Below are 22,784 nucleotides of genomic sequence, written 5' to 3' on the forward strand. Positions count from 1 at the left end.
TATGTCGTGTGTTCTTTACATCCACACGTCTTTGAAACCGATGCTAGGAAACCACTGTGGCTTTAAAGCATTAAAAGGTGTGAAAAAAATTACTGCACGCAAAACAGTAATTAGGCAAATCACAGTGTGAAAATGTATTTTGAGATAATGTAGACGGGCTCATAATAGCAAACCATTAAGATCAAGATCTGCTGTGAGTTCATGAGTCATGTGGCTTGGACTAGACCTACTATAAATACGCTTTTCAGGATATAATAACCACAAGTTAAAAATAAATAAAAAGAACTGGCTGTGCAGTAAATTAAAAATTGTCATATTGTGCTGTCTTTTACACTCCTCACATGATCTGCAGAGACAACCTTGATCTGATGTCTACTTTTAATCCAACTTCACTTTTTCTTCACTGAATTTGAAGTTTTTGCTTTTTCTTCTTACCCAGTCAGTGTCATTTAATGAAACGAGCTCTGTATTTTTTTTTCTCAGGGAACCAATGTCATTTGTCAAGGCCATTGCATGTAGTATATCTTCCAGTGAGAATTGAATATGGAAATATAAAATATCAAGCTGCCCTGCTGTTGTCAGAGGTTAATAATCCTTCCTTAGATGCGCATTGTCCTGCTTCAAGAGAATCTGTCCCGCACAGTCGTGTATTGATGGTCCCATTGGCTGAGACGATGATACGCGCAGGTTAATCTAGCAGGCCTTGTTGTGGTGGCATGAGATGAAGGGGAGGATTTAGACAGGGCTCTCTCGATGCCCCCTTGTGTGTGCTAATTAACTGGTACAGATTGTTCCCCTCACCCCACTGCCTCCCCAAACACTACAGTCCACGGCAGCCCCTGCACCCTTTGCAACCGCACGATAAACCTTGTGTTCTTTACAAACTCTTGACATTCATTGTTGGATATTCGGGCTGCTTCACCTTCTAATGAATTTTCCCGGGACCCAGAGGTCAAGTCGTTAAATAAATACAATTAGACGTGTCAAAGGCCACAACACAACCTGATGTTACACTATTTGCTCTTAATTACTTGCTTTTAAACTGGTCAGGACATCTAGGCCATGATACATTTTATCCTGACTCAAACTGTTCTACCTTTGACCCGTCATCCACAATAGTAAAAAACAATTTAAGACGGAGAATCATTCAGTTGAAGAAAAAGATTGTTTTGTTCTATATTTAGAGAGAAACTTCATAATGCAAGGAGAGGTGGAGGTAACAGGCATGGTGCTACATATGAAGAACAAGGAAGCCATTCATTGGCAGTGTCCAAACAAACAGCAGTCTCCAAAATGGAAAATAACGAAGATCAGGGAAAACTTTCAAATAATTGCTTCCAACACTTTGTACTTAAGCAATATCAGTTAGAACAGTGCTAAGCTGTGCTGCTTCTTCCAGCCACGTTCCCTCAATTTATAGTCAATACTAAACATCTAAAGTGAACAAAAAACCTCTGCTTCCTCTTGTTTTTGCCTCCATTACTTTGAATTTCATCACTCACCTCTTGTCCAATCCAACTGGAGACCTCAGGTAACACATGAAAGAGCTGCCTTTGAGGCCTTCCCTTTAAGATTCAACACAAAATGGCTTCTCTCTAAGCACAAACTCTTACAGGTCACAACTTTTCGGTCTCAATGTCCTTTTAATAAGCTGTGTGATTTATTCAGACAAATAATCCCAACTTTAAGAGGAAGAACAAATCTGTCTGTTGCCACTGGGTTTGTAGAATTAAACAGGTGAACAGAAAAAGAGAAATCTAAATAGTGTGTGATTTATGTCCACCTTTCTACACTAAAGGCTTGCATGCAGGCAGGTAGGGAGCGTCCTAATACTTTAGTTTCTCATTTATGTTTCAAGCAGAGAGAACACCCTTTTTACTCCTGAATCATAAACATTTAAAGCACCATCTAGCTGTGGATATGTCACAGCCACGATACTTTGAATAGGCATATTCATCTGCCACTACAATGCAGATGTGTTACAGAGGGAGACGCCGTTTTATTAAATTATTTCTGCTTTAAGGTTTTGAGAGCACCTGTAGGCAGGTTGAGGAGGAGGATATGCATATGTGTAGAGCATCTTTTGAACAGAGAAGCTTCTGCTCTTGATGAGTAACTCTGCTGTCCTGACTTGAGTGGGAAGTTCATTCCACTGGAGAGGCAGGAGAGGGAAGAATCAAGGCCAGGTGATGAAGTAATGACAAGGTTGCCAACAAGAACGGAGAATCGTTGGAAGAGGCAGAGCGCAGAGCTGAAGGGCTTTTGTGGGTTGTTCTTTTGATTATGATATTAATGTTTCAGGATTCAGAATGATGTAGGGGTGTTTTGCAAAAAAGAGCCCTCCTGCAACTACAATTATTCGCCAGTGTGCTGTTGTTAAAGACAAGTATTCCTTCAGAGAAATTTCACTCTGTCTTCGGCCTCTCCCCCTCCCTCCTCCCCGTCCATGTGCATCAGTGAAAGATGAAGTCTTAAAGACCTACACTAATCCCGTCATTATGCTGTCGTCTTCGCTAGCATATGTTATCTTCTCACTTTCTTGGTTATCCCGTGGACTAAAGCAATTATTGCGCTGCAATTGAAACATCAAGTAATTAATTCATTTTCTGCGTTGAGCATACTTGGTTTGATGCCACGCTTCAAGTGTGAGATGAGTGTGTTTATGGGTCAGCTGTAGAGAAGGGTAAGAATAGCAGTCAGGCTTTTATGCATCTCTTGGCACATGGGACACCCACCCAAGGCCATGAAGAATATAACATGCAGAGTAATGTCATTTAGACCTTGGCAAGCTTCTCGTGTCCCACTCAGGGGACTATCTCGCCTCCACAGTGCTATCTCTCTCATCCTCTCTATTCCCTCTATGTCTCCCCTGCCTCTTCTTTTCATCTGCTCCAATGCTGCATGCCACATTGTTGTATTCTCTTTCTTCACTCTGTTCCTTTTCTACACCTCCCTTACCCAGCCCCCTTCTCTCTTCTCATCACTCTTCTTCATCTCTATCCTTTCATCCTAATTGTCTTGCCATCTCTCTGTACATCCTCTACCTCCTGGTGCACGCCGTCATCTGCGACCAGCGTGCCACAGAGCGCCGCAACACACTGCAGTGCCATGATCCAGAAACCCCACATTAACACTGGGATTTCACCCAGAGATTATTTAAGTGTGGCATGCCTGCCAGGCAGGGTTCCTCTCTGTAATCTCTATAGCCCCATGAATAGAGTAGGACCGGGAAAGAAGGGATTTGGAGGAGTTTGAGGGCTGATTGGGTTCTAGAATGGGTACAGTATGGGCTTTTAGGCATTCTCAATATTTCAGTTCCATATGGAGTTGGATTTATGAGGTGGGGGTGATAGCTCAATGTGTCACAGAGAAACTGAGGTTAAATCCCTGGCAGAATGATCCTCTTCTTCTCAGTTAGCTATGTATCCTTCAGAGGTTTGCAAAGTAATTTAATTTGAGGTAATTGTAGTGAGGATCCATAATTAAAAGGATTAAAATGCATGCCATTTATAGATGGGCTAAAGGAAATGAAATGATGAGGCCGCTGGCACCATTTCTGCTCATGCCCCATACATGTCTCTCCTTTCATATCCACTCCTTTGTCAGTGAATTCAGATTTGCATTATTTAATCTGTCACAGGACTCAAATGTAGGATAAAAATAACAACTGCAGACGTTCGCAGCGATGACACCACACGTCTGGCTGCTAGCGAAATTTTACTGTCCCGTGTACATTGCATTTATTTTATTTTTTAATCTGCTAGTCGCCGGCTTGCACTGTTTCAATTGTGTCTCAGGAAATGTGTGCCTGTATGTCTGTGTGTGATGACAGACCGTGTCCTCGACTCAACATGGTCACCCTCTCACAGCGGCAGAGGTCTGTGACCCCATCAGAGAGTCAGAGTGCCTGCTGATTTTTTGACATTGAGAGGGTAACAGACAAAGCTACTCATCAAATGTCCAATGACTGAGAGGACTGTAGGAGGAATGGGTTTTGACAGAATGCCGCTTACAATTTACTAGCTATTCCTCGCTACTTCAGGCGTTGAAGGTGTTCTTGCTGTCATTTACTTTGCCAGAATAACAGTGTTGAAACATATATATTTTTTAACAGTTTTTTTTAAGGTGCACCTTAAACAATCTGTTTTCCTCACCCCTTTTTAATCAAAAAGCAATTACTAAACAAGTAAACAAGCTTAGGGTGGCCGAGGGAGCTCAATGCACTGCAACTTAAGAAAACACATGTAAATTGACAAAGCACAAGCAAATTAACATCTTCGTCAATTTGACAACACACACGCACAAGCACAGCATTTCATAATTATTAGGGGTACTATTGGAGATTTTTTGAATCTAAATACATTCATTGTGACCTATGGTACAGTACCTGAACACCTCATAGGTAGAAACACAGACAGACTCCTCACTAAATGTTCTAACTATGCTATGCTGTGTAACATGTAGAAATGGTGCATGAGTAACAATATCAAGATTAGAAAAACAAAATAAAATCAGTGTAAACAGGACTTCCAGCTACCTTACTGTCAAAATCATACAATCAAGCAGAAAATGTTGGAGAAGTTGGAATACATTATGATGTGGGATGTTTGTACAGTAGCACATTTGTCACAATTACCCACCTGATGGTGCAAAACAGCTGCCTTCATAATATCTGCTTCTCTCTCTCTCTCTCTCTCTCTCTCTTGGCTACAAGATATTGTGAAGAAAGTCGGCAGAAATTAAATTCATTTCAAAATACAACTTCGAAATATGACGTGATATAACAAAAAAAACATTTTAAAAAGTAAAAACTTCATCATTGGGTTAATTTAACCCATATCGGTTCAATATCCGGGTCTACATTAATAATGAAAGCTCATTATATTCATCTGTCTTGTAATTTCGCGTTTCGGTGGCATATGGTGGGGCTGAGACGTGCTCCAGAATGCGCCTCAGTGGTGTGCAACTCGTCTTTCATCCTCCCGCCTCATGTTCTGCAGTTGCATGGTGGAAAGAGGTGTTAGAGCAGGAGCAGCAGAGGAGAGTCATGATGGTAGGCGCAGATGTAAGGATTTGCGAGCACCTCAGTGCTTAGCATTTACACAAGGCAGCATAATAAAAGTATTCTCTTATCAACACTCCCTCAGAGAGCCAATGAGGGAGCATAATCCTTAAGATTAGCTTGATTGATTTGTTTCTTCCAAACAGGATTCAGAAAGCAAGGTTATTATGATCTTCTTTATCGAAACAAGTGAAATGAAAGAAGGAGCATCCACTGAAAGCACAATCATAGTCTGTCCCACTGTTGTTGTATGAGTGCTTTTAGAACACAAATGATAGAATTGAGAGGAAAAATAAGGCTTACATTTTGAAATGGGTGCTAATTTCCACGATTACAATTCTAGTCGAATTTATCAATGACAAATAAGCAAAAGCTTGTATTTTAGTACTGCTCAATATCAAAGCTTAAGTAATAAAAAAAGACAAATGTACATTTACCAGGCCCTCTGCTTATTGCCACAAGAACCTTAAACAAAAAATAACAAAAGATAGCACTTGTGACAGTTTTCTCATTGGCTGACAAAGATCCAGAACCCGGTGTAAGATGCATGAAATTACTGAGAAATGAAAAAAATAAATAAATCAAAAAAATTTTGATGAGTGGGAGTTCTGATGAATATTTCATCTTCTACTTTATCCAGATGGTTTCATTCTATCTAACCAGTGACTACAACCCACCGTATCTGTTTCTTCTCCGGCAATCATCAGGGAAAATACCTCCAGTTTGCTTGCTGTGCTCGCTAAAGGCAAAGCATTGTCATTTGTTCAAATAATGTTTGAAAGGTTGGTTTATCAACCAGTTGCAATTGCATTTTTCCATTCTTTAGTCTCCAGCGCATCTGCAAATATACACCTATGAGCTCTGTTGCTCTTTATGTATTTGATATTCATGTGTTGTTAGAGGTTTTCATTATTTGTCCGTGCTTGTATATGCTCTACTGCTCTAAAAGCTGAGTGATTTGCTAAAGGGAGAGGGATGTGACTGCAGTGAAGCCTCCCAATGTAGGTAACAGTTTAAATGTCCTTGACAAGTGCACAGTTTGCAAAGGAGCAAATTTAATTTCCATGGTTTGAAATTTCAAAGGTATCACCTGCTGTAATTGCTTGACTAGGGAATCCATAAATCATTGTTCAGTAAGGTCATCTTGTAATTTCTTCCCTAATGCTGGCATTTATTTTCCTAGCATCCTCTCTTTCTTCTGATTTAATCTAGCCAGGTCATTTGAGAGATTAATTGCTGCCATCTTCAAAAACAACAAATTAGTTTCACACATGTTCTGACATTAAGATTGAGTAACCACACATAAAAACATCCACCCTGTCAAAAAAATGTTGTACTACATCACGGCTGGGTGTCACACGGGTTCCTCACTGCTACAAAGCAATCACAGGAAAAGTGGTTTAAGCCGAAAATGAGATCTGCTTCTAATGCAATGGGATGCAGATTTTACAGCCTACATGGGCTTTGGGCTGCAGAGCCGGTGGGCTACTGTTTGAATTGTAATAAACCACCCTCACGTAATAGTATGTTTTTCTTTTGACATTTTGCCTTCAGGCACGCCGTCAAAGGTCAGAAACTATGTCAATTAAATCCACGTTTGTGATGATCACACTTAATCATTACTTTTGATTAATTTATCTCTTCAAAAAGCAACAGTAGGAAGGTTGTTCAACACATGAGTATGCCTTAGTGCCTCTAGCTCCTTATAAATGCACTTCTTTCAGTCTTTTTCACTTTCTATTTGCACATCTAAGAGAAAAGAAAAAACAATCAGGAACAGCAATTTTCTGAACATGTACAAAGTAATGATCAGCGGATTATGTTGTTCCTATTCCATGAAAACAGCTTTGTGAGTCACACAGTCTGGTCAAAGTTTAATAAGAAGAATGAAGAAAACACTGCGTTCGTGACATTGATTATTAAACCACAAGTTCATATAGTCCGTAGTTCAAATACAACTGGAAACCTTGGGTAAATGTTGTTCCTCTGCAATAGTGAATAATGTGACTATAGAGTCATTATTAAATAATACAAATTATTATTTATACCTGATTATTTTCTATGTGTTTTGATCAACACACGCCCTCATGTGCCGGTATAGATATACTGATCATATGTAGGGCCATATTGTAGCTCCAGTCCTTCTCACAGATGGAGATTGGAAGAGGCTTCTGGGTTGCACAGCCCTCCTGCAAAGTTGTGATGGACACTTAATTACTTGGCTGACAGAAGTTATTTGCCACCTGCACCCAACAGGGGTCTCTGCCAGGCCCTGACCTCCACTTCCTCCCCGTGCACCCACCAGCTCACAAAGCAGATTTATGCATATGGCTATCACTCACATTTCATGTTATCATTATCCGCTTTTTATTTCCTGTTTTCTTCTTGCTCTGTGAGTTTTTTCCCCTCTCAAAACCAACACATGTAGTAAAGGTAGAATATGTGACTGACTGTGTAAAGCATTAACCTTTACTCATGTACCTCACTAAATCTATATCAATCAAAATAGGGGAAACTGAACGTTTTCAAGCAAGATTTTTCAATTTTCATACAACTGGTGTGTAGATTGTGCATTAAAGCCATCAATTTTACAGTTTGTCCATTACATGTTGCATAATTTATACAGTTCTGATCTGTACATTGTCTCCCCTGTGCTGAATACAACGTCTCTGCATGTGGCCTTAAATATGTAACTGTCGTTTTCTGTTAACACCTTAACACTACTGCAGCCGAGGCAGACGGTTCTCACAGTTGAAGAGGAGGTGGTAACTTCTTCATCTCTGCCAATTTAATGCCTGAACAACTTGTAATTTTTGACACATTCGCTTATTAAACGGGGAAGACATCATCGCGAGCTGCATGACACAATGACGCTGTGCTGCAGGCTAACCAACGAGCACCAGTAAACTGTTAATAGCATGAGTGCAACTAGATTGCAGTCCATTTCAAGAAAACAAGACTAGCATTAAACATTATGTAAAGAACATAATATTCAATATGATATGCGTAATCCATTAAGTATATTAATGATCTAGAAAAAATTAAGAAAAAAATGAGAACTCCCCTCGTCTGTTGTTTTCAAACTGAAGTTTTGTATCAAATCAGTAGATTACTGGCCCTAATTTTTCAGCATACCTGATATCCATTTAATTCAGTGCACTTTTAATAGACAGTATGGCCCTATCCTTTCCCTGAGGTAATTATGAATAAATGTATATGTAGGCAGCGCGTGGTCTGAAATTACAATTATTAACAGAGAGGAGATGTACCTCAATATTGCAATTACAGAGCTCTCGGGGGATTAACAAGGTTCTGTTTTATTATCAAATTCCTTCAGGCTCAAGGTAATGATCAACACAGAGAATTACATGTCTTTCAGTCACTACTTCACTGTACAGCCTATCTTCGCCTCATTTTTTCCACCAGTTTCCTCTCTCACTTCTCACTCTTTATTTTATTATTTTTTCTTCCAATTACCCTTTTGCTGTACCTCTGCAAGCAAGCAGGTACTGTACCTGCTGTGTCCCCTTCCTCTTTATGCTAACACATTATGCTTATGACTGAGCGTGTGGGCTCTACCAGAAGAGCACATGCCGAGAAAGTGTTTGGAAATGATTTTATGAAATCGTGGCGCCACATCTCTAACGCCGTTGTTGCTCTTCACTGCAGGCCTTTTATTCGTCCTTGAGTTTTTGTTGAGTTGTGTAGAGACTCAGGAAGAAGAGCGCAAAAAATGTTAACTATATATGAAACCATATCAAAAGCACCAGTTAAGTAATTCTGAAAAAGATCAAAATCAATTGAAAGACATAGACAAACAGCTAATTACAGGCTGTTGTGTTATGAAAGAGATAACTCATATCATGCTATGATACAGTCAGGTATTTACAATCTAATTTTCCCACATTAATCAAATAATTATCAGTCCTGAATGTTACTTGGTCTGACTACAACAATTATCATTCTGCTAAGATCCTTCTGGCATGTTTGTATTTTCTTTTTTAACTAATCTCTACTGTTTTGGGCAGTGCAGAGCCCATGATGCAGTGATGGTGCCCCTAATCAATAATAGCTTGCAGTTTATATCCAGGTACAGGGGAAAGGTGGAGGTACAGAAGAAGAACAAAATAGAATACCAAAAAAGAGAGTAACAACATTTTAAAATGAAGGAAGAAATAAATTACACTGTAAATAATTTTGCAAATACCATGTAACTCTGGGGTAAAGTACTGCAAACAAACATAAGATATGGGGATAAAAACCAATCTAACAGCTTTAACAGCCCACATACCTTATTCTTAGTAATGGACGTTAATGCAGTGTATATAAAAGAGTGCTGATCAAATTTTAGACTTAGCAAGCTACATGCATGCTTGAGGGATTAATTAATACGTCTTTCACTTCACTTTAACATCTGGACACATGACAAGTTGGGTAACATATGAAGCAAAAGTTAAGATTTAGGCCTATACTTTTTATTACACAGTAAGTATAAGGTATGCGGACTATAATATACTTGTCAACTGTTCTCCTTGTCTTTTTTACTCTTTAATTACAGAGGAAGGATGAGGTGTTTAACACAAACTTCTCAGTTCTGTACCCTATAAATAACTAGTATTAAAAAAGAGTAGAATTCTTTTCTCTTCTCCACTAAAGTGTACATTCTCTATTATCTCTAAGTTTTCTTCCACTGTACCTACATTATAGAATCAATTTAGACAAAAAACTTACACTATAAATTACATGTAGGATAAAAAAAATCTGAATTTTTATTTTATTTAGATATTCTTTTCAAATTTATTATTTTTTATAGTGGATTCATTTAAGTGGTAATTGCTTGAGAACAGCCATTTGTCTGTTAAAATATAATTTATTTTTGATGCTAAAAGCCAGAGTATGACAGTCATTTATGATTGGAAGTAGGATTCTTTTCTTTTTTGCAGTACGTTGGAAAATGTTTTATGCTTTTGTCGTACAAAGGGAGGTTAGTGCTGTTGGAATCCAATTTTTGTGCCATAAAAAGCAACTGTAATCTGTAATATATGCAGCTGCATGCTGTGGTAAACCACAAGGGTCAAAACTGTCACCAACAAATTATGTTCATATGCTGCTCATTTAGAGATTTTTTGTCATTTTTACAGGGAACATTTAGTACAGAAAGAACTGAGAGCACACTGTGTGCCACTTGGTAAACAAAGACTGTAAAAGTTGCAGAGGTGGGTAGACAAAGTGCTATTCTACATTTAAAGGTTGAGTTGTTTGTCATACTGTACATACATATATAGATACAATGCTAACCTTGTAGTCAAATACATTCTTACAAAGGTTTTTCGAAAATATGTTCAGAACTGCCATTTTTGCCATATATAGTTATAAACATATACTACATTCTCTCCAAATGTACTTTGCTAATGCAGAAGAAATTGCATGGAACAAAAATGTCAAGAATGAAGATGGCAGTTGACACCATACCGTTTATCACCATATATCATAACATTTATGGGCTATATTTAACAAAGATTCCTAAAAGGGTATAATGATAGTGTCAGATAAAAGCATGGCTTCAGACTAGTAATTTTATCACAATGCTAAACAAAGAGGTGGGAGGAAATTTCCTTATACCATCACTTTGTGCAAAGAAAATGTGAATATTGTGTGTGCAAATATGACATCATGACACAATATACTGCACGGATATGTCTCTTAGTTTGATAATTAAAAGGAATTTAGTGCAGTAATTCAGTTTAAAATAACTCAACTGAAATTCTAAATTATATATATATATATTAAATGTTACATTTATTTGCTACGCACAATTCAAGATGCTGGTTATTTTTTTAAACCCACTTTAACAACCAGTTGTCCACATTGTTACCATGCAGAGAATAATTCTTTTGCTCACAGCAATGAAATGTAATACATGCTCATCATGGCACTTTAATAGCAAAGCACCAGTGACAATTTCTTATCTACTTATCCCTTCCAGATTAAAATCGATACTTGCTACAAAACCCGAACAGCCACATCACGAATAAAAACATGAAGACACAGTGTAAAATGGCTCAGCGTGAAGCAATTGGACTCAACCACCGAGCAACACTGATGCAGTCATTATTTTCTCTCATTTAGATGCTTGGATTTCCCGGTGTCTTGTATACATAGGGAAAAGAGAACTACGGTGGTGGTGCAGTGTTACTGTTTTATGAGGTCAACATGATCATTATCTGTATCTGTTACATTACTTACACCATTACAACCACAGCAAGCTCACACTAATTAAAAGATTATGTCCTTGTATTAAATTTTAAATCTATTTGTCATATCTAAAATGTCAACACAGACTGTGAGAGACTGTCCTCTGGGCGCTGTTGAACTGTGTGTGAATGTGGGTTCTAAGCGAAGGATGGTAGACTAGTTATTTATTTTCAGCAACATTAGTGACATGGCTTGTCAGGGCAGCATTTTGGCCAGGCTTTATAATGAAATTTGCCGTAAGCGCAGACCGTCCCATGAGGATGAACGGGGCAACTGTGAAAACTGAATCTGCTCTCACATTTTCTTGTAATAATCTAAAAACAAAAAGAGAGCGCGAGAGAGACAAAATAATGCATAAACGCATTTGATCCACTGCTGACTTAAATCACAAATGAGATTACAAGGTCAGTGGTGGAGTCTAATGTAGTAGAAGATTAGAGAGGGAGTTGAAATTATTGTTTTTTTTTCTTTTTACATTGCTATTGTTGTCATGGGGACTGAACACTTGCACTGAGCCATGTCAAATAGCATCTAAATGTGTGTTTGAAAAGCTGTCTTTCCATCTTTGCTCTGCCATACAGCAAATAACAAACACCAAACAGACAAACAAATGGTAATTACTGACAAAAAATTTAAAATAATTGGAATATTCTATTTTTGACATTATTTTTGATTAATAAGTTTTGCTCCTAACTGGGCCATTGATCCAATTCAAGGAAAATTAAGAAAGAATCAGCAAGTAAAGGTATTTGTGGTATTCTTCCCTCAGTGCGTACTCTAATAGCCCTTTCAGACATAGAATCTGTTACAGCAGTGATTTAATTTAGCTGTTGTGGGTATTCACACACATGATTCCTTTGCAGAAATGTTCAGTAATTACAGTTTGAAAAATGAAACCATCGTTACACAGCAACCCTCCAATGCACTTTAAACATAAACTACACTATGGAGTCACTTAGCTGTGTCTGGTTTGGATGGTTAAATCCGATGGATGGATGGATGGATGGATGGATGGATGGATGGATGGATGGATGGATGGATGGATGGATGGATGGATGGATGGATGGCAGCATAGATACATATCAAACTGAAAGTCTGGGTGTCAGATGTGTTACTTGTATTAGAGACGGCGGTGCTGTCAACTACAATCATTCTCTTCAGCATCCATGTTTAAAACTGAAAAGCTTCTATTTTGTTACACAAATAAAAAGTTCAAGTCCACATGAGGCCCTGTTTCAGTGCTCCAGCACAGAGTTACTATCTGTAGAAAAAAAGATTCTATTCACAGTACCACTGTAATATCCAACTGTGTACAAGATAGGTACTGTAGAAACTGTAGTATGTGCCGACGCATGCAGAGATCCTGCACAGATATGCAGAGACCTGTCGGGAAGACAATATTACAGAAAAAATGTTTTGGACTGTGGTACATATAAATGTAGCAAGGAGTCCATGGTGGTTTGCTTAGCTTCTGCACAACAGTACGCATACCCACTTCACTCTTACTTGGCTCAGATCGCAGTTGCCTGGTCACAAAATATTGCACAGTCTAATGGCTGTAGGCACAAGTGTAGACACCGAGGCAAAAACTGAAGTTGTTTTGTATTTCATCCTAGATGGGGTTGAAGGTGTTTTCCACAATGGAGTTTGATTTAGTCCTCATCAGCCCCTTTACTGGCACCTCCAGGGCAGACAGCAGTTTTTCAGCAGTTTGTTAATTGAACGTACTTTCTGCACCTTTTATCTCAAGCTCCCCGGCACAAAGAACAGTGTGAGGGAATATGTGCTCTGTTCCATGCACTATAGGTTGAGAGCTCCATGACAACAATCTAATTTGCCCCTCTTTGCCCCCTCTCCTCCATGTTATCAGCACAGCACAGTTTGTTTTTAATGTGGAAATCCAGCTGCTTCACCACATTTCCAGTGTGGGTTGCTTGTTCCTCAGTAAGCAAAAAAAAAAAAGTAATTAAAAGAAAGGACAAGGACGGTATGCCAGTATTCTTGGGACTGAGATTGACATTGATCTAAACATTCTTAGTGGATTGTTAATGTGATATCTGATCAATTTAGGATCTTTTATTTGTTTGCTTCCATTCCCCCAGACGTTAAAATCTCACAGCTGAGCTCAGTTGAAACACTTGACCACTTCTTAATGTGTTGCAGTTTCAGTAAGTTGAACATGCCATTGTGATGCAGTGCTCCACTTCAGTAACATTTGCTAGGTGCTCCACACTTGTATAAAGCTGCTTCATTTAAGCGTTTGTGTTTAACGTGGTCAAGTGGGAGCAAGTTCAGAGGCTTTCTTCTACTTCAGATCTGTAATACATTCTATAAAACAGGACGTTATACAAAATATATTTTGAGATCTTCAAAAGAAAGTTGCAAAAACACTGTCCACGTATGCAATGTTATCTCAGGCGTAATTTTCATTTCAGTCTAAAAATAGGACATGTACATGATAGACAGGAGGATTATGTAGAGAAAATGTATACACTTATTAAAGAAATGCCATTTTAGCTTCATCAAGCCAAATATGAAACATTACAGTGAAGGACACTGATCTAGAAAGCATCAGTAGTGCCTCTGGTATTAGAAGCTCTTTTGTCTTTCACCCATAGAGGTAATGGTTTTACTTGTTCCAACTGTCAAAACTCTCCACCAGTGTCCTCAACTCCTCCTCACTGCTGCAGTTTAAAAGGCAGGCCTCACCTACGAGTGTCAGGAGGTGGCACGACCCAGCACTGAAAATGAAATTTGTGGTGTACAGTGGATGAGCAGGAAAGGTCAGAGTCTTTTGGAGTGCCCCTGTGCTGCTACTCTTACAACCCTAAGCTTATTCCCGAGCAGGAGAGGCCAGATGATATTCACTGGCAAGTTTTTCAGAGGTGGCAGAGATACAGACGGAATTTGTGGGGGCAGATAGAGGCAAATGGCATACTGCAAAAACATAGTATGTACTCAATTATTAGGCTATTGAAGGAACTATTTACTAGCATCTACATTAAAATGCAGTATAGAAGTTTAGTTTATAATATAAATATGATGTTTTGAAGAAATCAGCCTTGATGTAAATGATGCATATACTACAACCAAAACTAAATGAATAATCATTAGTAGTCTGTATAGATGAAACCTCAAGTTTAGATTTAATAAGTAATATCCTGATTCCTAAAACAGATGCTTAATTTTTAATGTTACTTTATTAAAATCCAACAACTTTGATGGGATATTCCACATACAGTGGATGTGAAGTCGATCCCTGGAGTGGTACAGTGAAGTCTTGAGGAAAACACTGAGGAGAGCTTTGGGGAAAAGGCAGTAAATATTTTCGATCCGTTGTTGTTCTGTTTTATGTTGTTTTGTTTTTCCTAAGTGAAATACTCATCAGAATTGAACTTCAGTGAGGAAACAAATTTGAATCTCTAAAAACTTTTATAGAGCCGAAGTGCATCTTATACGAAAACAATTTATTGAACGACAAGACATGTTTTGATCAAAAGATTTAAAAAAAATGTCAAAGGATAGCATCAGTTGTCAGCATACATGCAATTTTAAAGTGCTCTAGGCTATTTAGACTCCTGGCCATGCTATTGTACAATAATGACGCTGTTCCTGAAAGCTATTAGTATAGGCCGAATATTAGGAAAATAAACAGGACCAGTATGCTAATTTCCCATTGCATTGAAGGAATCAAAGTACTTACTTTTTTGATAAATGAAAGAGATGGAAAAATGCTAATCACATTTCTTGAGCTTCATTTCCAAGAAACCCACAAACATCAATCGCACACATACTTTCTCACACACCATACTGTACTTTTAACACTAAAAATGTGTGAGTCCATTACAGAGTGCCTTTAGTTCAATATTTGAATTACAAATTGATCTGAGAATGGTTTCAAGTGAGGTCGAAGCCAATAATATTTATCAGTGATCATGAAAATTATGTAAATGACAGTCAGTTTTTGACAGGCTTTGAGTTTTTAGGTTTTTCTTACCGTTCCTCACTTCCACTTCCCTTTTCTTTTCTTCCATCTTGCTCACTCCGCTTCTCTGTCTCTCTGACCACCCTTCACTTCCATTCTCAAGCTTTGTCTTCTTTTTCTATTTTGACTCCCTTCTGCCCTTCATCTCTTCTTATGAGAAGCTGCTGGCTGGCCTCAAAGGAAGCACTAGAAAGGATCCATCAGCCAGACTGGTACTCTCAGGAGAATGCATCCAGCGTGTTGCTCTGTTCTGCTCCGATCACTATTATATCTATCCAACCCTAGATAGCCTTTACTGTAGATCACAGGGCCTGTTTTCGAATTTGCTGCAAAGCTGTATGGACGTTGTAATTCTATGCCTTGTTGGACACCGACCACCATACCATTCTCACATTTCCCCGAGCTATTTACAATACATTTGCTGTGAGGCCGATCTTTGTGAATATAGGTTATGTTTGTAATACTGTATACTATTATGTGCCTTGGTGTATACATTGACAGATAGGGGGTATATGTATGTATGTTTTGGAATTGGAGGATGAGAGGGTCAGAAAGAAAACCTCCAGCAGATTTAAAGCACACAAAATTAATCTGCCAGATGTATCTTGAGGCTTTCTGAGCAGCAGCTGGAGACAGCGGTATGGAACTTTAAGCCTCCATGCTGGACCAAAACAAAGCCTCATTCATCCCCAAATAACAACATCTGGGCATGCTTAACAGCATGGATAAATAAACAAGCCCTATGGACACTAAATCCCCCGCACTCAATCACTTTCACTCCCTCTCCACTCGTTCCCTCTTGCAATTCTGAAGGCTGCATGTTGTTGGTGTGGGACTGGCACATCAGCGCTGATAGTGTGCATCCAATTAATTAGCCAAACGTTATCTCATTAGTAATAGCCAGAAGACTAAAACAAGAATACTCCCTTCTAGTTGCAAACAACCTCTGGTCAAAAATGAGGATGATTCTCTCCTCCTCTGTAACCTCTGTGATCTGTTGATGCTGAGTAGGAGGACAGAAAGAGAAGCGTGTAAATGCTGCTTGGTCAAAGTGTCCATCGTTAAACAGCTATTCCTCGTGGTTCACATTCATTCCGCTGCTTCTGCAGAATTAAACAGGCCAGGCTCCAGCATATCCTAATGACACTGTGACAGGAGGCAATCTAATGGTTTCTTCCTCTTTAAGGTATCTGTCTTTGTGGACATCTGCAACATTTGCACAGTGCTGTAAGCAAAAGTCAGTACCATCTGACACAGTTCCGAATCCCTTGCATTCCTCAACACCTGTGCCTCAATGTTATTTAAAGCACTCAGGGGCTCTGCTCCAAACACCAGCCACCGGCTATTTGCTTGTGTGTGGTGTGTGCGCTTGTGTGTGGTTTGTGTGTGTATGGAGGAACTTGACTTCTCCAATAGAGTAACCAAGAGCAACGAGCTATGCACAGAAGAAGTAGCACTAAACAATGAGGAAACCATTTTGTATGAATGAATAGAACATGATCTTACATGCATTTCTTTATCAAAGATCTGGGGCTGTGTGAAACCAGCTGAATGTGCATGCTGTTGTTGCTACACTGAAGTACGCAGATTCATTGACAGTGGGTAGTATTTCAAACAGTGCTGTATGTCTCACTTTCACATTAAGAGAACTGTATTAGAAGAGGATTCTTAAATTAATCAAGAATGACATGATTGAGAAAATGTCAGTCTTTTCTTTCAGGACATCATAAATGCATAAACACAGTGTTTCTTTGTTTAAAGGCATTACTAAATTATTTAAAAATATTAGCTCAAAGCAATATTTTAGTGCTTATCTATAATATTTAAAATTATATCTAAATCTCCCAAATGCTATGGTGTGACCTGTCTGAAATTCAGATATTTGTTCTTAAAATCACATCACAGGTCCCAAAAACCACTTCAATATCTATATTTCACTGAGCTAGACAGAATGCGTTTCAGATTTACGAGTTTGTTTGTCGAACGGGAGCACAATGGAGCACATGCCCAACGGCCTCTTATCTACAGCTGTAGTGTCATGGTGTGTTGGTGCTTATCATCTGTCCACAGCTCCTTAAGGTTTCAGCAGGAGTAGCAGGATGTCACTTGACATCCTCCGGGCTTTTCCAAGTCGCAACGGTTTCAGCAGTGACACATTCTTGATTACGTTATTTGCATGTGCAGCTGCAATGCTGCCCATAACACAGGGAGTGAATGGAGTTTCTAATCAAAATATGAAACTCGGTGTCACTGACAATATGCTCAATCACCAGCCTATTCAAAATGGTGATACATGACATGAGATGTCAATCTGATTACGGAGTGGGAAGTCGCAGCGTAATGAGGCAAACAAGCTTATTCTTGGTTATGAGAAGATCAGTAGAAGGTGGTTTCAGTGGTCAGTGTTTGTCGGTTTAATCGCAGAGCTGTGTTACTGGGCAAGATTAGCATGAAGAAGGAAGCATCGTATGAAGATAAAAAATGATTTGTCTCTTTGTGTGTATCGGCTATGAAAACACTGGACAATAGCAGGTAAGGCCACAAGAGGATTACTAAAATGACAAACTGCAAAAAAAAGTGTACAGAGAGAACCCAGCAGATAATAAGTTTAGATAGATTGCAGACTGTGCATAATAAATGGATTATGAATCTAGACTCATTTTTGCGCAATGTCAAAAAAAGTCCGTTTCAAATGGGACCAGGACCATTGGGAGATGACATTACCTCTTGCAGTGTCCTTTCAATTAAATGGACTAACACATTTCTGCACACTTAAGAGTAACACTCCATTTACATGTGCATCAATAGGCAGCCAGTAAAAGGAGATTGAGTAATGTGTGGTATTTCGGTTCTGCTGGAAATATTTGATCTGCTGAGTCTGAGTTCTGAATACGCAAGGTATTTTTTAAGTGTGGAGTTGGGCTTCTGGGCTGTTATTAGAGGGAGGAAAAAACCTGTGTGTTGCTTTTCTGGTGAAGAAGCAGAGGGATTGTGGAGATGCTGCTAAAGTGTAAAGATATTGTATTATTGTAAACAGTGCACCAATGAGGAATTAGTTTTATTTTTGATATCCCTTAAAAATAGATTGTTTTTTGGATGGCTTTAGTTTGAAAGGTTTGGTCAAGTTTACTGCTACTTGGGATGACATTTCTTTATATTGAGCCATCCACGGTATTCCAATCTCAGTGCTCATTTGTGACCCCTGCTTGGGATTTTACTGGACAATATTATGTCACCGCTGCATGCGTATAAGGTCCGTAACCTATCAGCTCAATCTCTCAAGTGGTCTTTCAATCAGGCTTTGTCTCTGCTTTTTCCTCAAACAGCAGGTATGCACAGATTAGCAGGGAACATGGCTGATTCAAATTATCCTCATACTGCCCACTGGGACCACTGATTGTACCAATCTACATGCAAATGGTCATGCTTATTACACCAGGGGGATAGCAAAGCACAAAGTGTCCTTGATTAATGACTGGCTCTGCTTTTGTTAAAGAAAAAAAATGAAATACAGACATTATAGACATCTAATTCTGTTATAATCAATACACAAACTGTATGACGAATGCATATATGGTACATTGTGATCCCCTAAGCACTTAAGGTTTCTTATATTTATGTTATTTCTCAAGAAACCTGTGATCACAAAAGTTGAAAGAAATGCCATCAGTGGCATTGAGATCATCATGCCTTCAATATAATCATTTATCTAACAATGCAAAAAAAAAGAAGCAAAATGTCACATAAATGGCAAGGCTGTAACCAGTTCCTGTGCTCTACACTGCACACCATGTACGGTCCTTTCCCTTTTCTGCCATCTCTCTTCCTTAACAGCTCCCCAGATATCTACTCAGTCGTCTACAATCTCATTTGAGGAATTCATCTTGTTGTCTCCCAGGCACCATGTATTATTGCGCTCTGTGGTTCTTCATGCAACTATGATAATGTGTGTCTTGGTTAGACTCCTCACATGCCAATTATGGGAGCCTGTTATTGTGATGGACTCTACATTCATGCTGAAGTGTGACTGACTCCCCTCCTCGGGTTGCAGCTTTTTTTCACATCATATATCAGGCTGTGCTTTCAAATCCAGAACCCAGTGTTCAGGCAGTGAGGCTTAGTGGAGTATACGAGCATGTTCTTATTAAACTATATTTACATCAGCTCATACCGTCTTGCACATGAATGACCCACAAAGACGATGTCATAAAAACAGCGCAAAGAAGTCTTTTTTTTTCTTTTTTTCTTTTGCCTTTGCTCCTCATCAGAACAGTTTGGCTCATGCAAAGGCTTATGAACCAAGTATTGATGCTAACAAACAAACAAAATCTATAAATAATAGCTGCATCGTCCCAGTGACATGAACTGTTTGGCTTGCAGATTTTAAATGTAAGGGGGTCCCACAATATAACAAATAAATGTAATGCAGCCCTGACACATATACAAATTCTGTGATTGTATTGTTTATGTTCTGTTGAGACTGTATCAGAGGCATGTTGACTAAACTTCATTAAATATTTTGAGGTCAGGTTATAGTTTGCACTGGGTTTGGGTATCTTAATTGGGTATTTTAACATTTCTGCCTCTGCTTCTGCTTCTCAGTTCTGGTTCTAAATCATTTACATGTCTCGTTCTTTGAGGGGCATTTGCTTAGGGTTGCTGCAACATTAAAATTCTGCTTTTACATAAATGCAAGACAAATAATAATATAATTTCAATGCAGATCTCTTACAGTGTGGTAGTAGTATATTAACTGCAGTGAAGGATGTATGAACTTCATCCGCCACAGTCCGTCTCTGTCTATGAAACAAACAGTTACTATTTTTTTTTGTAAGACGAGCTTTTTGTAAGACGAGCACATGCACAGCGTGAATCCACATCCCCTTTAAGGAAGCAAATAATGTATACCAGTGGCTTCGTTGTGGGAAATGAGTCTCCTCCAGTGTACTAGAGAAGGACTGGCATATTGCTGCAGTCATGGTAAAGTGTTGCGATACGTGGTTGCAAAGTTAATTTTGTCAGCTGTAACGTGCCTCAATAAGCATAAGAGTCACTCAAAGTCCATGTGTTGTGTTTGTTGTCACAGAGGAAAAATCAAGAGTCCCTGTTCATGCAATATTACTACAGCATCCCTTCTGCATTCTTCACAGAAGAGTTGTGTAAAACATTATCTCCCATGCACAAGTGTCAACAGTAGAAATACAAAACTACATAAATTAATTGCAGCCGCAGTGACAGTGATCTCTTTTCCAGTTTCCTGGTTATTTTCAGGGTTTACTTAGTCTACTTCACTGTAATGAGTCCAATTCTGTAATTGCAAAGCATTTGGCGGCTCTGCATTTGCTAAATCGAGGTGACAAGACAATCACACAATGCATGCTATTCCCCAGCTAATCAAGCAACTCAGCAAAGGCAAAGTAGGTTAAGTGGGAATGCCAGACTCACGATATTTTAAGACGAGAGTATTAAGAGAGGCTGACACAACTACGTTTTTTCGATGGACCGCCAGAGGAGAATAGAGTAACGACAAGTGGACGGCTTTAGATATTCCCTTTCAGCTGAATATGGGGGAATTAGCTTCATTTCTGCTCAAATGAACCATTTGTTGCTGTAGACTGCCGACAAGTTTGTCAATATGAAATTTAATTCTAAGGGTTTGATCTAACCAGATATCAAGATATTTGTACTGAAAGACCCTCTCGACACCACTCAACCCCGTGAACTCAGAGTGGTGCTATCCAAGCTGTCGTCTACAATATTTCTGGCTCTGGAGACGAGCACACATTTTGGTCTTGTTTGCATTCTGGACTAACTCCAACTTAAAAAGTGCATCTTACAGTTTGTCGAATGCTTGTTGCAGGAATTCAGTGGCTGACTGTGTAGTATTAGAAAAGCAATAGTGCATAATTTGTGTACAGATGTGCATTACAGTTGTTATCTTAAATGTGATATTGCTGATAGAGATTATGAACAGGACAGGACCCAAAAGTGAACCTTGAGGGACCCCTGTTTGACAGAAATGCAGAAACTATCAATTCCAGTAATAACAACTCAATCAACCCTCGTTTGCATATTACAACAGAGTCAACAAATGAAGAAATTGCAGTCAAGTGTAACAAAAACAGTAAAAATAGCACAGTCAGTGGGGTTGCTATAAAAATTCCTGATTTGTTGGGATATGTTGTTAGTCAGTTCAAATGTCCAAACTTCCATCCCAACAGTAAATAATATACCCTATTATCATTCAAAGCAAGGTCTATGGCTGAACTTTCAAACCTTTATCAACCAGTTTTGGTCCAGAAAGGAGCAGATTGAACATTTTGGAGTCAGCCATAAAGGTCATCAAACTAAAACAATCAGCTGATGCAGTTGAAAGGTGCAGAGTTGTTTATTGATCCTCAGTGGGATCTGCACTAACAAGCCTTTAACATCACTGTAAGTCTCTTGATTAAGTGTCAAAAAAGAAAAAATGTAGTTAACATTGCCATTCACATTACACCTTTTATTGAGGTCATTGTTTAAATATTCACTGAAGTCTGAACCGACTCAACTTACAGTGCAACACCCATTGGAAAGATCATATAAACCACCTGATTTCTTCAGTATTGTTGCTCTATAATAAGCAACTTTACTCTCACGTTTAAAAGAATGAGAAGAAAAACAGGTCCACGCAGAAGTTTTAAAAAAAGAAAAAAAGAACCCTTTGAAATATTGCAGAACATACGCACCAGCCAATTAACTGTTTGTGAAGCAGCGGGACAAATTAGGACAAATAGTTATCATTTTCTCTTTTAGGACAAAAACAGATGAATTCATTACCTATTGAAGCTTGATATACAAAAAACAGAGACAACTGGTTTCTTCTTTTAAAAAGGGAAGAAAAAATGAAACACACTCAAAGGAGAAGATTTCTTCAAATGGCAGAGCTGCAGTACGTTTCATGCATTATGCATGTTTTTGTATCAAATGAGATTTAAACAAATACCACCTGAAACACTGCCTGTTTGATTTTTAATGTCTGAATCGTGATGCACGTTCATCAGAGGAGTAGCCAGATGGTAGCAGCGAGCTACAGAGGAAAGATGAGTGTTGTGTAGCAAATTGACCTTCAACATTATTCTCTTTTTTCATTAGTTTTGGTGAAGGGGATTAGTCTTTTTCAAACCGTTTCTACCGAAGACAGTAACTTGATTCATACTGAAGAAATCCTCGACTCCCAATTTCTGAACACAGGACCAGATTTCGACATCAGCTTGGTCAAAAACATGAAAATCACCTGATATCTGTGAGGCTTTAATGCTAACAATAACCGTTGTGTCAAACAATCCTAACTATTTAAATGAAAGAAGCTCATCGATAGAAGCAGAAAGAACAAGAAAGAGAGAGACAGTTTGTTTGGGATGCTTAGTTACTGGGTGAATATTAGGCAGTGTCAACATAGTGTAGTGCCCACACTTAATTACTGTGTTGTTTATTTACAGT

At 38.7% G+C, this 22,784-nt stretch overlaps 1 protein-coding gene across 1 annotated transcript in view; it reads left to right on the forward strand.

Annotated features, from left to right (window-relative positions):
- The window catches only part of LOC110966859 (protocadherin-9), a 210,592-nt gene that overhangs the window by 184,919 nt on the left and 2,889 nt on the right, over nucleotides 1-22,784 (forward strand).

This window comes from Acanthochromis polyacanthus, chromosome 2 (assembly GCF_021347895.1).
Source record: "Acanthochromis polyacanthus isolate Apoly-LR-REF ecotype Palm Island chromosome 2, KAUST_Apoly_ChrSc, whole genome shotgun sequence".
Classification (NCBI taxonomy): domain Eukaryota; kingdom Metazoa; phylum Chordata; class Actinopteri; family Pomacentridae; genus Acanthochromis; species Acanthochromis polyacanthus.